Source organism: Hakea prostrata, chromosome 5 (assembly GCF_041222555.1).
Source record: "Hakea prostrata isolate BN-2017 chromosome 5, UWA_Hpros_2, whole genome shotgun sequence".
In the NCBI taxonomy this organism is placed as follows: domain Eukaryota; kingdom Viridiplantae; phylum Streptophyta; class Magnoliopsida; order Proteales; family Proteaceae; genus Hakea; species Hakea prostrata.
In genome coordinates this window covers 37,980,500-37,997,681 of record NC_142604.1, presented here as the reverse complement: position 1 = coordinate 37,997,681, position 17,182 = coordinate 37,980,500, and positions in this window count along the sequence as shown.

The following is a 17,182-nucleotide window of genomic DNA, read 5'->3' as shown; positions in this document are numbered from 1 at the left end:
AGGATTCGAAGAAATCTTCTCAACTTTATCCATAAGTCCTTGATCGAACTCTGCAGGGGCAACAATCTTATCTTTAAGGCCAGATCTTGCCGTCATGGCATAAAGAACGAAATCAGAATTCTCAAGAATAACTTCCAAATTAAAACTCTTGATAGAAGACAACAATGGTAGACTCAAAGCATTCAAATCCAAAGTCTTCTTCTGATTCTTCCTACTAAGAGCATCAACAACAACGTTTGCCATACTAGGGTGATACTGAATATCACAATCATAATCAGAGACTAGTTCCAACCATCTTCTTTGCCTCATGTTCAACTCCTTTTGGGTAAAGAAGTATTTCAAACTCTTATGATCCGTGAAAATGGCAATCTTCTCACCATAGAGGTAATGTCTCCAAATCTTCAAAGTGAAGACAACAACGGCAAGTTCTAGATCGTGAGTGGGGTAGTTCCGCTCATAATCTTTCAATTGCCGAGAAGCATAGGCTACGACCTTACCATGTTGCATCAGTACACAACCTAAACCAATCTTTGACGCATCAGTATAGACTGTCATACCACCGGAACTATTAGGTATAGTCAAAATCGGGGCACTTGTCAATCTATCCTTCAACTCTTGGAAATTCTTCTCACAAGCGTCAGACCAAACAAACTTCTCTTCTTTCCTGGTCAACTTAGTCATAGGAGCAGCCAACCAAGAAAAGTTCTCAATAAATCTTCTGTAGTAACCCGCCAATCCAAGGAAACTTCTTATTTCTGTAACCGTCTTCGGTCTTTCCCAATCAGCCACTGCTTGGACTTTTTCAGGATCAACACGAATACCTTCAGCTGAAACCACATGGCCGAGGAATACTACCCTCTTGAGCCAGAAATCACACTTGCTAAACTTGGCGTACAACTTCTTTTCTCGCAATCTTTGCAATGTGAAACTTAGATGGCTTGCATGCTCTTCTTCGTTCTTCGAATAGATCAAGATGTTGTCAATGAAGACAATCACAAACTTATCAAGCACATCATGAAATACCCTGTTCATGAGGTCCATGAACACTGCAGGAGCATTAGTCAAACCAAAAGGCATGACTCTGAACTCATAATGGTCGTACCTTGTTCGGAAAGTTGTCTTGAAGAAATCACTTGGCTTCACTTTCAACTGATGATATCCAGATCTCAAGTCAATCTTTGAGAACACAGCTGCACCCTTCAACTGATCGAAGAGATCATCAATTCTGGGCAGTGGGTATCTATTCTTGATGGTCAGCTTATTCAACTCACGGTAGTCGATGCACAGATGCATACTACCATCTTTCTTCTTGACAAACAAAACCGGAGCTCCCCAAGGTGACACACTAGGTTGCACAAAACCTCTATCAATGAGCTCATTCAACTGGTTTTGTAACTCCTTCAGCTCAGTAGGAGCCATCCTATACAGAGCCTTAGATACTCAAGCGGCACCAGGGATGAGATCAATAGAAAAATCAACATCCCTATTTGGAGGCACTCCCGATAGATCATCAGGGAAGACATCAACAAAGTCACAGACAATCTTGACTTCGTCAACTCTTTTCTCCACTTTACTCTTGCCTTCAGATGAAGCATCATCCACTAGGGCATAGACTTGCATCAGTGCAGACAGTATCTTCTTACAAACCCTTCTTTTCTCACCTTGAAATTCAAAGACCAGGACTTCCACTAATATGGAACTGAATCTTCCTTGAGGAACAAAGAAACACCGCTTTGTGGGTTGTCAACCAATCAATTCCCAAAATGACATCAAAGTCCTTCATATCAAGAAGTACTAAATTGGCTTCCAAGTTCTTCTCACCAATCAACACAGGACATTTAACTAACCCTTTATCTAGTTTCACAACAGGACCAGTAGGTGTACTAATCAATAAACAACTAGACAATTTCTCAGGGATTAGGTTAGTCTTCTTGATGAATGCAGATGACATGAACAAATGAGATGCACCCGTATCAAATAAGACAAATGCAGGAATAGAAGCGACTAACAATGTACCTGTAATCACATCATAGCTTGCATCTTGTTCAGCACTGGAAATACTGAACACTCTACCAGAAGGAGGAGCAGGGGTATTCTTCACCACAGAGGGGCATGGCTGGGCAGGTCGCTTCTAACAGGCACGAGCAAAATGACCAACTTGCTTACAGAAAAAGCAAATAGGATTGCTGGGTCCAACTGGAGTAGCTGCAATAGGGGGCTTATGAACAAAAGGCCTAGGATTCGCATTCACAGGCCTAGCACTTGCATTCACTGGTGGTCGATTCTAGCCATACTGCCTAACTGGCTCGGGCTGCTGAAAACCAGGGCTCTAACCTACACTCCTAGGCTCAAAAGTAGGAGTGGGGTAGGGTGTAGGTCTCACAAAACGCTGATCATTACGATCCACCAATCCAGGGTTCCTAGGCTGCTAGGGCCTTTGCACACGTGCATTCTCCTTCTCAGTCTCTTCCAACTTCTTCGAGTTCTGCACCACTTGAGCATAGCTCACTATAGGCTGGACAGTGAGGTAAGCTTTAATGGCAGGGCGCAGTCCTTTAAAGAACTTCTTCGCTTTGGCGAGATCAAGCTTCAGAGAATCAGGAGCAAAGAAATGAAGCTCCTCAAACTTCTGTTGGTACTCCAACACAGACAAAGATCCTTGTGTGAGAACCATAAACTCAGCTTCCTTCGCATCCTTTACCGCCTCAGGGAAATAATTCATGCAGAAAGCTTCTTTGAACAACTCCCAAGTTACAACACCCGCATGCAAACCTTCCAAAACAGGCCGAGTGGAGGTCCACCAAGCGTCAGCTTTATGTTGCAACTTCTGTTCAGCAAACAGAATCTTTTGGGCTTCAGAACATTGCAGATGTCGAAAAGCCTTCTCCAACTCACGAAGCCACTTGTTAGGAAACAAGGGGTCCTTGGTAACTCCAGTGAAAGTGGGCACTTGCATCTTTAGGAAACTCTCCATCAGACGAGTATGAGGAGTTCCAGCTAAACCTCCCGCATTCAGGACTGCGGCATGAGGATTCACATTAGCACCAGCACGAGTCTCATTATGCAGAGTCATGAAACCCGTTAGCATCTGATTAAATTGGGCTGCTTGCTGCTGCATCATATTGCCCATGATATTGGCAATATCACGAAAGCTTCCAACATTCGGGGCACCGGGTATGTCATGGGTACCCTGATTGTCATTGTTGGTCTGCTGATCATGACCACTATTGGGTATCTCACCACCTCCATGAGGTATCTCATCATGACCACCATTGCTACTGGATCCACCACGTCCACTTCTCAGAGTAACCATTCTGCAAAAACTGAAAATATCAAAAACATCGAATTTTCAAAGTTTCATCATAATCCACAAGTCCAAATGATTTGAAAACTTAAATCATGCTTAAATACATCCATATAGTCATCAAACAATAATCCATAGGACAAAAATCACATTTTCCAAAAATTCAACAGAAAATGAGGTCTCTGTGTCCATTGGTCGATTGATTGGTCGACTGGCCCAATCGACCAATGAGTTGACCAATGCTCACAGAATACGAAAATTCGCATTTTAAGCCTCATTTCCTCATTCCAACTTCATTCTATCTTCTCCCAAACGTGAGAGAGCTCTGGGGAAAGTCTCCTAAGGTTCTTCCAAGTGTTCTTGAGGTGTTTTGGTGCTTCAACAACAACACATCAACACACATCCATCACATACAAGGTAAATCTCTCATTCCTTCTTCCATTTTCATCTTCTCATGCTTGCATTTCAACAAAATCCATGTTTTGCTTACATCCAATGTTAGAAATCATGCTTAGGAATACTTAGAAACATATTCCTTAGGTTTTAAACACAGTGACATGCATAGACAACAAGTTCTAGCACATTCTTGCACATCACATAACGTTTTCGTACCGAAATCGTTAACTTTAGAAAAATTTCGTTTTCCCACAAACCGCTTGGAGTTTTCACACGAAATCAAATGCTACATGCTCAAGATGATATTGTAGATATGTCCATATAATTTGATTTAACCAATTCCTACTTTTTAAAAAAATCAATTTTGACCTAAATTGCAAAATCCCCAATTTCCTTCTTGCTGAATTTTCCACTTTAAACCAAGTTTTCGATCGATTTTCTTTAAATAAACTTTATGATCATGCAATTCCAAGTATTGTACACATGCTAGTATCTTTGAATCGAATTTCCCCAAATTTGAATTTTTCCGAAAAATTACAAATATACCCTTTTGGCTGAAATCTTGAAATAGCATTAACTTGCAATGTCTTTCGTTTCTTCCACAGACATTCACCATGCAGAGAGGAGGGCGAGGATGAGGTCGAGGTCATGGTCATATTGTAGGGGCACTCAGAGGTAAATGTCAGGTTCCTTCAGAGCCTAGACAGGAGGTTCGGAGACCAGACAAATTCGATACTCCCTAGGCCGAGTTCTTGTACCAAGCCTACTTCAGTTACTGCAGTATCGAGTTGGGACGTCTACTTCACCTTCTTCAGCTCAAGATTTTCAGGATTCGGCAGAGATTTGACACTATGCAGTGGACACATCTCTTCACTGAGGATTTGCCGGTATATCCGGAGCTAGTGAGGTTGTTCTTCAGCAACCTTACATCTACAAAGGAGTCTAGAGGTCCAGGACATCCTCTTCGGCTAGTCCTCAGGAGCAGGTCCTTCAAACATAGATCCGCTTCTCCACGAGATCGTTGGATGAGATCTTGCGGGTTCCTTACTACCCACGGCAGTGCGTGTGGATACCTGCGGGGGCAGGGATAGACAGCTACTTGATGACGTATGAGCTGCACGAGATATGCTCCACTTTATGGGATAGTCGCCGATGCCAGACTCCGTGGACCAGCGGGCGGATGATTGATTCGGCGTTGATTATCGGTCTCATTGTCGGCCGAAACATTATGTCGAAGGTTGGTCATCACCATCAGGTCACAGTGATGGAGGCCTTAGTCATCTACCGCATCTACATGGGCTTCGAGATCGACCTTTCCTACATTATACAGCAGGTCATGCTGGACCTGGTTCTGCGGCCTAGCATGCGGAACCTTTGCTATGGGAGACTATTGACTTTGATCTTCCGACATTTCGGAGTAAGTTTCGAGGATACACTAGTGGACACTGGTTCACTAGGATACACGATCGGGACTAGGACTATCCGGCAGATGAGGCTGAGACAGACAGTGAGATCTCCTGGTCCAGAGGCTGAGGATGATGAGGAGACAGAGGAGGAGCAGGAGAAGGAGTCTGATGATGGAGGAGAGGATGTCGGTCCTAATAGTGATGATTAGGCCGGAGATGATATAGAGATGCATGAGGCTGAGCCGGGGCATCATGAGTTTCCTCCTTCATCACACTTTGAGACAGGTGGCCCATCTCATGCAGTTCCAGAGACTTCAGATCTCGGTGCACAGATGAGATCAATGACTTCCATGCTGGAGAGGATGGAGGTCAAACAAGAGCAGATGTATGAGAGGATGGAGTCACGACAGGATAGGATAGAGTATCAAGTGACTCAGCTAGTAGAGGACTTCAGAGCTTACAGAGATCAGAGGAGATCACCTAGATAGATTGTACTCTAGGATTTTCATTTATGCATTATCTGATATAATCGTTGTAAAACTTTTGAAATTAATGAAGTTCATTTTGTTTCACTTTATTATTGTGTATTATGCAATTTTCTTTTATTGCATTAAGTGACAATTGTTTAAGTATAATTATGATATGATATTAAGAAATATTCAGTTATGCTTCATTGGTTAAGTTTCTAATCCAAGTGTTCTATTATTCACTTCTAAGAGTAGAGGAGTCACTTCAGATCTATGACTCAGGAATGTTCCGTTATTGTTTTCTGTGGTTAGGATTTTCTCGAACTTTGGGCTTTGATACCACTCTATCACATCCACCCATCCGGTACCCTACCTGGCATACCCAAGTGTGTGATCCACAGCCTCGAAGATCAAGTATCGAGGTAATAAACCTCCCACATAGACAATAACATAATCATGAACAATAATAATCAATGTGCAAAAGATAATCAAAAGGTCCAAATAAGGAAAGAATAAATCATATACAATCAGAGTACGAAAGATAATCAGAATGTCTAAATCAAAAAGCAAAGTGAGGTGGAATCCCACTCTACAACCAGCGGAAAAGTAGATTGCAAATCAAAAGAAAGATTACAACTGTATCTAAAATAGGAAAGAAAACTGAAGTAAACTAAACTAGAATCTATTATATCTTATAGAGAGCGTCTTCATAGACATAAACTTCATCAACTATGCTCAGACGTTCCCATTCCACATTGAGGAATCCTCAATGTAATCTTCATGGTCGCCAACACCTTGCGTGTAGTACACCTCTTCAGTTTGCGCTTCCTCGAATTAACTTTCATAGTCATCAGTACTTGTAATGTAGTCTAACAAAACATTGTACAAAAGGAATGAGTTTCAAAGAAACTCAGTAAGGTAGTTAATCCACAACAACATAAATGACAGGATTTCAAAGCAAAGCAAAATGCTAAATGACATGAAACATATGATGCAAATATGATTCTAACTCTATGTATGCTGGTTTCTATTGGCAGACATGCTTTAAGTCATAGCACCGTACTTCTTTAGGAAGGTCTCATCACACAACGCCTTTTGGTAGTGGGTTCGACATCCCTCGGGACATTCCATGGCTGGGGGTTAAGTCACCACTCTCTCACATCACCATTGGTCTAAGTACCGGCGCATGTCAGGGTCAAAGCCTAGCCAAATGCAAGTCTTCTACTCAGTTACATCAAGTCAGATCTAGATACGTTCATTCCTCACCCCTGGCGATCCTTTCCGGTATCCTTCACACTAGAGTCCTCATAGTCCCTGACTACGGACTCATCAACCCTATAGGTCATCCACATATGGTAAACGGGAAGCTCTCATGTCCCCTCACGAGTTGGTTACCGGTCTTGAGCGCCCATGAATCCCCATTGCTACCACGGGTCGTTCGGTCTCAATACCCCTCCGATTAGGGTCTGACATAACGGGACATCCTAGCCAAACACCACTAGATAGTCCTAAGTATGTCATCCAACAATTTAGGAAGGTGTCCAAAGGGCATCTCCGGAAACATCCCATACTATTCCCGTACTTGTCCAAGGACAGAAGTGTCAAAAAGACACCTCTCCTTTCCCAACCATACTTAAGCATACACAAGCATCAATCCATAACATCACATATATGGTAACTTCATATATGGAAAGAAATCAATAATGATATATAACTTGCATATATTTGGTAAGTAAATCATACATGAGTCAATTTATATAAACAAGTAATGCTACTGATATCAAGACTATGCAACAGTAGTATATCATTGTAAGCATCTAATTAAGGAAATAAACAAACAAGATTCAAATATAGAAACTAAGATATGCAATCTATGTAGTTAAGGAAATAACAATCCTTACCTTATATAACTCACAAAGAATCTTAGGGAACCAAGTAAAATCTTGACAAAACTTGAGAAGAATGTCCTAAACAAGTGTATACAACATATTAGGAAAGATACCTAGAAGGAAAGATATCAAAACATCCAAAACAGACCAAATATACAGTTGTTGTACTCATTGGTCGATTGACTTGGTCTACTGCCTCAGTCGACCAATGAGTCGACCAACCAAGACAGTGGCCTTCAAAACTCAGAATTTTGAGAATAAAGAACCGAATTTGGGGGTTCAAAAGGGTACTAAACAAGGGGTAAACTATAATGGCAGCATCCTAGTATATAGAGGACTTCAAAACACTAATCGAATCAAGTTTTCAAGTTAGAAATTAGGAAACAAAAGTTACCATAATTAGATCAATCGTGGTTCTTGAAGAAAGAACATGGTATGATCAAGGAGAAAGAACTAAAGATTGATAGGTTATAGATCTTGTAAAGAAAACACAGCGATTGACTACTAATATGATCAATAAAATAAATCTAAGAAGATCAGAATTTAAATCATAAGATGAACGAAGACAAGATCATGATTTAGATCATGATTCCTTCAAAAGCTTGCAATGATCATGATTAAGATCATTGCTTTAGCCATAAATCCTTAGGAAATATGAGAGATAAGTAAAGAGATGTTTGCAACAGAGAATGCAACATCTTCTCTACTGTCTCAACTCAAAAAGGAAAGAAAATCAAAGATGGAGGAGAAGAAGAGAGTGTAGACATACCTTTTGATGCAAGAGGAAGAAGATTACTTGAGTTCTTGCGAGGGATCAACCAAGGATGCAAGGAAGATGTCTTGCAGAGGTCTCTGGTACGTTCCAAAGAGTTTGGAGGCAGCAAATACGAAGTAGACTCGAGATTGGACTTAAATAGAGCAAGCAAGACCTAATTAGCAAAAACAGAACCCATTGGTCGATTGGATTGGTCAACTGGTCCAGTCGACCAATGAGTCGACCAATCAGAACAGCAAGACCAAAACAGGGAAATGAAGGCTCAAATCAAATCCAAACATCAAGGGGTTTTGCACACACACCAAGTGACTTACCTAGTAGGTAGAAATGCATTCGAACCATGACAAAGAGCACTCCAAGTCCATCAACTAATCCAATCTTCATCAAGATGCAGTTTCCATAAATGGAACACTGACATCAACACTCATGGATTCAAAGCCAGTCACCAAGTCTTCCATTGGGATGGCCCATAGCTGACTTCTTGATTTACTTTAGGTTGTCGGACCTACAAACAACAGGATTTCCGGGTCAAGGTTAGGGCTGGGTTTCACAGCAAAAGAGTTTGTTTTGCCAAAATGTTGTGTTATAAAGTATTGCCAGCAATAGAGATGGTGGAGCGACTGGTGCATTTGTGGGGAAGAGGTGGGGTTACGTACATCATTTGCTACAACTTGACGCTGCTGGCCGTGGAATTTGTGTCAGAAGATCATCGGAATAGAACTCTCTCCTTTGCACCCTGGTGGATCGACTCTTGCTTACTACATCTTGCTCTCACCCCATTCCTTGAAAATGCTGTTGTTGGCGATCTTGCTCCCCCCTTGGCATTGTGGATCCAAATACATAATATACATGAAGGCTACAACAAGGAGCCACTCATCTCTAAAGTAGCTTCAATTTTTGGCAAGGTGGTTGATGTTCAAATCAATCTGAAAGCATGGGGCTACCCTTGGATGCGACACAAGTGAAAGTTATGTACGACCTTAATTTGCCAGTGGAGTAGCAGGTGTCGGTTTGTAATATAAAAGGTGAAGTGTATCAAGCGAAGTGTCTGTTCGAGTTGAAAATGATATGCTTGCACTATTGAAGTGTGTCTCATGGAGACCAAGACTACCGCTACCATAAGCCTATGGAGGGGATACCAAATATTGATTATCCTCTCATTGGCTCCTTTGTGAAGGCTAAGACACGGCCTATCCTATCGGGCTCTTCCAAAATTTACTCAACCAAATCGCTGGAGAAGTTCCTTGGACTAAAAACCATTAAATTATCAAACTTAAGAGACGGTCACCGTAAACCTGCAATGCTATCGGTGGTTGTGGATGAGACAAATCAATGGCAATGGAGTGTGATGAGGTTAAAGACGACTTTTCAAGCAAAAAAATAAAAATGACGAGGTGTATTCAGAAGGATACAACTTGCAAGCTCTTTATGATGAGGAATCTAAAGAAGGAGAAAAATATAAAACTAAGGGTAAAGTTGTCTGTGTAGACCAGGTTACCCAAACTTGTGATCCACTCAAATGCGGTGTGTCATGGAAAAAGAATTGGTGGAGGGGGCCCAAACTGTGAACATCTATCACATATATTGCAACAATGAGCTGGCTAAAGGGGGTTGCTAAGGCAACAGGACAAAGGGAGAGCAAGAGGGGGGGAGCCATCGGAGATTGATGAGAATTGGAGGGAAGAAGCAGGATACCCCACTCACAAGAGGAGGAGGCCCTTAAACAACAATATTCTGCCTTTTGACCTAATGGAATCCTTCTAGTCTTTTTTCAACTCCCTCCTATCTAACTAGGTCAATCCTGATTCTCTTCTTAATTCCATGAAAGAGGACATAATGATGCGGATTTTTGATAGGCAAATTAGGACATGCTACATCCCTTTTCCAATACTTTCTATCAAGCACCTCCACAGGATCCACTTGTAACAACCCCCATATTTCTAACCCAAGATCCGTATTGCAGGGCCAAGAACCCGAAGGTCTAGCCGGGTAAATATGTGGAGTGTCCGAATAGAAGTCCATGATCCATACCCTGAACCCATGGATCTGAATTCTCTTGATGAAGAGCCTGCCTTGCTTGGTAGTTGGACTTCTGGAATGCAAGTGATGTCTGGAGATGTCCGAAAGGAAGGTAAGACCTCTCCCATGTCTTCATTAGGGTTAGGTTGTACTTGGACATCAACCCCCTGAGCAAAGTACCCTTCTATAGCAATATACTTGGGGGGGCGGTTGCTAGTGGCGGTTGATTAGACCAAGCGACCGCCTTGAGTGACCGCTTGGTCTTGGTTGCGGGGTTTTGCCCTATTTTGCCCCCAGACTCCTTTAAATAGTAACCCTCACCAATTTTACGAATATTATATTCGGGATTACTGTTTTTGGAGGTTAGAGGGTTGTGGAGACGTGCTGGAAGCAGATCTGAAGTGCTGTTAGAGTCCCAGAAGGTTCTACTATCCTTCATAGTTGATCTGGTTGAGGTAAGTGATTCCCTATTCACTCATACTTCACCACTTTTTATGATAAAAGTAGATTAGTGTTTCCCTTTGGTTGTTCTTGATCCTTCTATTGCACTATCTACCTTTTTTGATGATCTTGGTGAGATCAGATCTGAAAACGAAACCCTACTTTCGTGAAAAGGGTTGATCTAATTAAGAGGGAGGATTCTGGATAACCAATTAGATGTCTTTGGTTAGGTTTAATATCACCCGTGGTTATGGGAGTGATAGATTTGAAATTCGGACTATGATCATTCAAAATTCGAATTGAAATCGAATGATCAGATGCCTGAGTTTCGGATTGAAAACTCTCTGTTTTTGGGGCAGTCACCGGTTGCTCAGCCTAAGTGATCGGCCCAAGCGACTGGCTGGTTTCCAGTGACCAAATGACTTTTGGTTTTGATCCGATTTGATTCATTCGACTTATACCTTATTGTAACCCTGTATATAGGTGTTCTCTGTTTCAAATAAAAGTCTTATAATAGTTTCTGGATTGCAAGTTAGAGGAATTCTGCATAATTACAAGTAAGGACATACAATCCTATCTTTATGAAATGACTTAAACGTGCTAGTCTAGTGTTTGTTATTACTGTTATTTCATTTCATATGCTGCTGTAACATTGTTTAGCATGTTTATCTTATTATATGCTTGTTGTTTGTATTGTCTTTACTTATACTTTGTTGATTATGAATATGATATGATAATGGTTGATGGTTTGTGGTTCTGATGGAAGGGGTATTCCATTGGGATATCCTAGCTTGGGATATCAAAGGGCTATGGTATGGGACACATGCTTGCTGATGTCTCCAGCACTATCATAACTACTGGATGACATACCTAGGTAGAGTCTAGAGTTGCATGGCTAGGTACCCAATATGCTACTACCCTTTCGGTAGGGGAATTGAAGCCGGATGACCCGTGATGACAGTGATGTGACGATGGTCCACTGTTGGTCATATAAATGGTAGGGTTGGGCTCATGGACGTCCAAGGAACGGACCAGGTGTCATGAGGAGTCATGAGAGCATTCCGCCCCAACAATATGTGGATGACCATAGGGTTATGGAATGGAGTCCAATAGTGGTAGACAGTCCGTGAGGGTTCTCATTCCTAGGTTGCGAAGGATACTAAACCGAGTTGGTTAGTGCCATAGGGGATGTATCTGGACTTCATGTAGTATGTTACCTTTATGACTTGCATCGGATTAGAAACCCTGACATGCGCCAGTACTCATGCCAATGGTTGTGGTGAGAGAGTGTTGACTTAATCCCAGCCATGGTTTGAGAGCCAGGTGTGAACTTTCCATTTTACCCAGGATCCCTACAGAGGTAACCAGTCCTTGCCGAATCAGAGTGACTAGACCTACCCAGAGGAGGGCTGGTGTATATCTTAAAGCATGTCAACTGTTAGAGACTTGTATGGTTAGATCTTAGCGATATTCATATTTTGCATTCATATATATCATTTATGCATTTCTGATTGGTTTGACATATGGATGGGAATCATTGTTTGTTCTTACTGAGTTCTCCAGAACTCATTCCTTTATTTGTCTATGTTTTATTAGCTTGTACAGATGGAGGAAATACGCAGGAAGATGGATTGATTTCCTATTAAGGAACCTTCCCGTATGAAGAAGATGTGGCACCAACAATGGGAAATGGAGATAGCTTGTGTGTGAGCTCCTGCGAGTGCATGGAATGTGCTTATAGCACCCATTGATGGGCAAAGGAGACAGGGTTGCCAGTAGTTTGCTCACCATATGGAGAAGAATTGGAGAACCCCTCATCTTGATAAACTTGAGTCTAAGTTTTTAGCTTTAGAAAAAGAAACTAGAAAGAAACTTATTTAAACCTTTTGAAATTGCTTTCGCTGAACTCATTTACATTTTGATTATTTACTCTTTCCATGATTATTTTATTGGAGTATTTGGACTTCTGTAACTCTTTCATTTAATTATTGAACCTTTTCTTGCTCGTGATTGTCTTTACTTGCATTTATTATTATTGATAGACTAGAACCGTGGATCTTGTGACGAATCACTCCCATGGGTTGTCGGGCAGATAATCGAGACCGGTGGGTGGGGTGTGACAGACTACTAATGGACAACTAGGTGACCCTTGTCTCTCATTTCTTGTGGTTTTTAGACAACTTTGTATTCTTATCCTAGACTATTGTTCTTGTTTATTCCAATTTGTCTGTAAATTTGCAAACACTTCTCCTAACACCCTTTTGTTATATGTGGTTTCTAACCCTGTTGGTGGTTGGTTGTGTGTGCATCAGGTCTTCAACGGTAGCTTTTATGCGATCTACCCTTAGTCTAATAATATTTGTACTAGTACTCATCACTATTTTGTTCTCTCTCTTTGATATTTTGTGGTTTCCTTTCTGCCTGTGGCCTAGTTTTTTTTTTTTGAAGGGAAGGGGAGAGAGAAGTTAGCGAATATGAAATTCTTAAGTTGGGATGTATGTGGAATCAATGGAACTCTTACCCTCATGAGATTAGAGAAATTATGCATGAAGTTTAATCCTGATATTCTCTTCATTTGTTAACTAAAATGTCAAAACTCTGATAAAGTGCTTAATCGTTTCCGTGGGACAATGTCATCTTATTAGTCCTTACATTTTGCTCCCAACAAAGGATTAAAAGGTTACCAAGGTGGATTTTGGGTACTATCCAACCAAACCTTTCCCCCTCTGTGATTTTTTCCAATGATCATCTGGTTGGGTTAAATTTTGTGACTCCAACTTTCAATGGGTGTTCATATTCATTTACGCTCCCCCTCAATACAGCCTCTGAAAATTGGTGTGGATTGAACTTTCAAATCTAATCTCCTCGCTCTTGGATCCATTTATACTTTGTGGCGATTTCAATGAGCTTTTGTCTCCTAATGATAAATGTGGGGGTGTGTTCAAACCTTCACCGGCCATGCCTTATCTGAGTGAGATTATTTCTAATTTCCATTTGCATGAGCTGCATGGGGAGGGTCTCAAGTATACTTGGTCTAATCACAAAAAACACCCCCACCTTACCCTTGAAACCTTGGATAGAGTTTTTGCTTCACCTGATTGTCTTGTGTTTTCCCCAAATCTTAAGTTATCAGTTTTACCAGCTATTGTGTCTGATCACTCTCCTATTCTCATTAACACCTGTTTCTCTATTCGCTCAGGCAAAAAACTCTTTCATTACTAGCTGGCTTGGCAAGGCCATCCTGATTTCCAATTTGATGTGTATAAAGCTTGGAATGAGATGGGTTCTGAGGGACTCAGTCCCAAATTAGCCTCAATCTCTAACTTTCTTTAGTGCTAGAACACTGAGAAATATGGCAACATCAACTCTGTGTGTGAAAGGTTAGAATTGGAATTGTCTGGTATTGAAAATTGTCTCTCCTCGGATTGGGACTTATACCACCAGAAGATGAAGTGGCTGCAATGGATTTATGATGCTCAGGAATCATTTTGGTTCCAAAAATCCAGAGCTAGTTATATCTCGGATGGGGATAGGAATACAAAGTTTTATCCTAGAACAACTAAAATTCGATTGAAACATAGGAAAATTGATTTCATAAGAAGAGGTGATGTATTCATTTATGACCCTGCAGGGATTGCTAATTGCTTTGCTACTTTTATGCAGGAGCTGTACACTTCTAGTAATCCATCAACCCCTCCCCTTGTTGATATGCTTTTCCCGTCTATTGGTTCTAGTATGGAGAATTCTTCCCTTTCCTCTTGCCTAGCTTGGAGGAGATTCGTCATGCTGTTTTCTCTATCGGAGCAACGAAGGTTCCAGGTTTTGATGGTTTCTAAGCATGTTTTTTTTCATTATTTTTGGGAACTGCTCAAATAGGACTCAGTTCATCATGTTAATAACTTCTTTAGCCATGCTTTTCCCCCTGGAATAAATCACACTCTTTTGTGTTTTATTCCCAAAAATGAAAAAGTTGTGGTGGTTACTGATTTCAGACCAATTAGTCTGTGTAATGTGACCTACAAGATTCTTGCGAAGATTCTGGCTTCCAAAATTAAACTTTTTCTGCATAATGTTATTTCCCCTTGTCAAGCTGCTTTTGTGCCAGGAAGGCAAATAACTGATAATATTATGCTGGCCCAAGAAAATTTTCATTTTATGAAAAAATCTAAGGCAAAACAAGGATTTGTAGCTCTTAAGTTGGATATGTCAAAAGCATATGATAGGGTGGAGTGGTGTGTGCTTTTGAAGGTTCTAAAATGTCTAGGGTTTGACTCTAAATTATGTTCTCTTGTGAATTGCTTAATCTCTTCTGCCTCTTTCTCTATTAAACATAATGGTTCTCCTTATTCCTACTTTAAGGAAGTAGGGGTCTTGAGACAAGTTTGCCCATTAAGTCCATATCTCCTTTTGATCATTATGGAAATCCTGTTTCGAATTCTTGGTGCTTTTAGAGCTGAAGATGCTTTCCATGGCATCAAAATTGCACGAATGGCACCATAAATCACACATCTTTTCTTTGCTGATGATACTTTCATTTTTTGTCGTGCTTTCTTAGAAGATGTTTGTGTGATTAAAACTGTGCTAGATAGTTTTGGGAATACTACTAGATTGGTGATCGATCTGGAAAAAAGTGAAGCATTCTTCAGTAAAAATACCCCCCCTTGATGAAGGAAAAAATTATGAATTGCTTAGGCTTAAAAGAAATGTGCAAGTCCTCTACTTATTTGGGTAGTCCTCTGTTTTCGGGGAAAGCAAGACCTGTCAGTCTATGCCCAGTTTCGAATAAGTTGAAGTATAAACTTGCCGGATGGAAAGCACATTCCCTATCCTTAGCGGGGAGACATGTCTTGATTCAAGTTGTGTTGCAAGCGGTGCCTCTTTATCACATGCAGTATACCATGGTAAGACTATGGATTCAATCAGTCAAAGGTTTTGGTTAGGTAACTCTGATACATGTAAGAATCTTAACTTGATTCCCTGGGATAAATGTTGCTTAGTGAAATCGCTTGGTAGGTTGGGATTCGAGAATATGGAACTGATGAATAAAATGCTCCTTCTTAAGCAGGGTTGGAGACTCCTCACGGAGCAATCCTTGATCTAGGTACAGTGTTTTAAAGCAAAATATTTTCCTCACTCTTCTCTGTTTGATCCCAAGGTGGGGGAAAAAAATGGATCAATCTTCTGGAATAGCCTACGGTTTGTGCTTCCTTGTCTAAGAAAATTGCTTATTAGATCAGTGAGCAATGGGGAGAACACATTCTTTTGGTTTGATCCCTGGGTACCAAATAAAGATGATCATGTTGTAGGAGATTTTAATATGCACTTTGCGCCCTGTAGGGTGAAAGTTGCAGAAGTTGCAAGAATGAGAGGTAGATATTATACTGAAGTTTCCCTCACTTTTTGCCCCATAATTTCTTCAGCTATAAACAATGTTTCAATCAATGCTAAATAGGATTCTTGGAGATTAAGATTCTCTTCTACTCCTTACCTGACCACTAAGTTAGCATATCAGCAACTGCTTATTAGTTCTAACCATTTGTTTGTCTCAAATATGCATAAACGGTGGTGGTTGTTTTTATGGAAACTCAACATTCATTCAAAATTCATTATGTTTTTTTGGTGTCTTTTCCATGTAGGAATCCTAGTTAATGCAATTCTTGCCAAATGGAATTCAAATTCAGATTGTTGTGTGCTTTGTGGTAGTAGCACTCAAGGGGTGTAAATGGTCTGGATTCGGATCGGATAGTGGTAATACCAATATCCGCATCCTATTATATTCGGACGGATTCGGATAATATCCTATCGGTTTTCAGATGGATTTAGTCGGATTCGAATGATAATCGGATAGTTATTTCCTTAGGTAGATTCTTCTAAATGGGCATGAATACAGATTGAAAAGAAGTTTTCGACTACCTGTTTATATTTTTACCAGTTTATTTGTGAGGGCTAGGTTTGAAATTTAAGAATTTAGCAACTTGGGTAGCTATTTTAGTATAAAATCTACAAACATAGTCACATATCACAAGTAAAAAATTTATAAAAATAAAAAAATATATCTAAATAAGTAACTTAATTGGATAATTTTATCTGACGGATAATAATCAATAAGAAAGTGGTATACCATATCCGCATCCTATTAATAATCGGATGGATTCAAATACCCCTAAACGGATGCGGATGCGAATTCAGAAGCGGATTTCGGTTATCCATTTACACCCCTTAGCAGTGAATCAAGTTGGCATCTTTTCTTCACTTGCGAATGGACGCGGAGAATCTGGACAGTAGGACCGTTAGGATCAAGAATTGAATTGTTGCCCTTTTATAGCATTTCTACATTCTGTTTAGATTTGTTCTATAACTCATCCATTGAGAAACCTATGCTAAAGTGGATAGTTTCTGTAATTATCATCACTTGCTACAGTGTGTGGTAGATACGTAATGGAATAATGTTTAGGAAGGTTACGCCCAATCCAGAACGGGTGTTG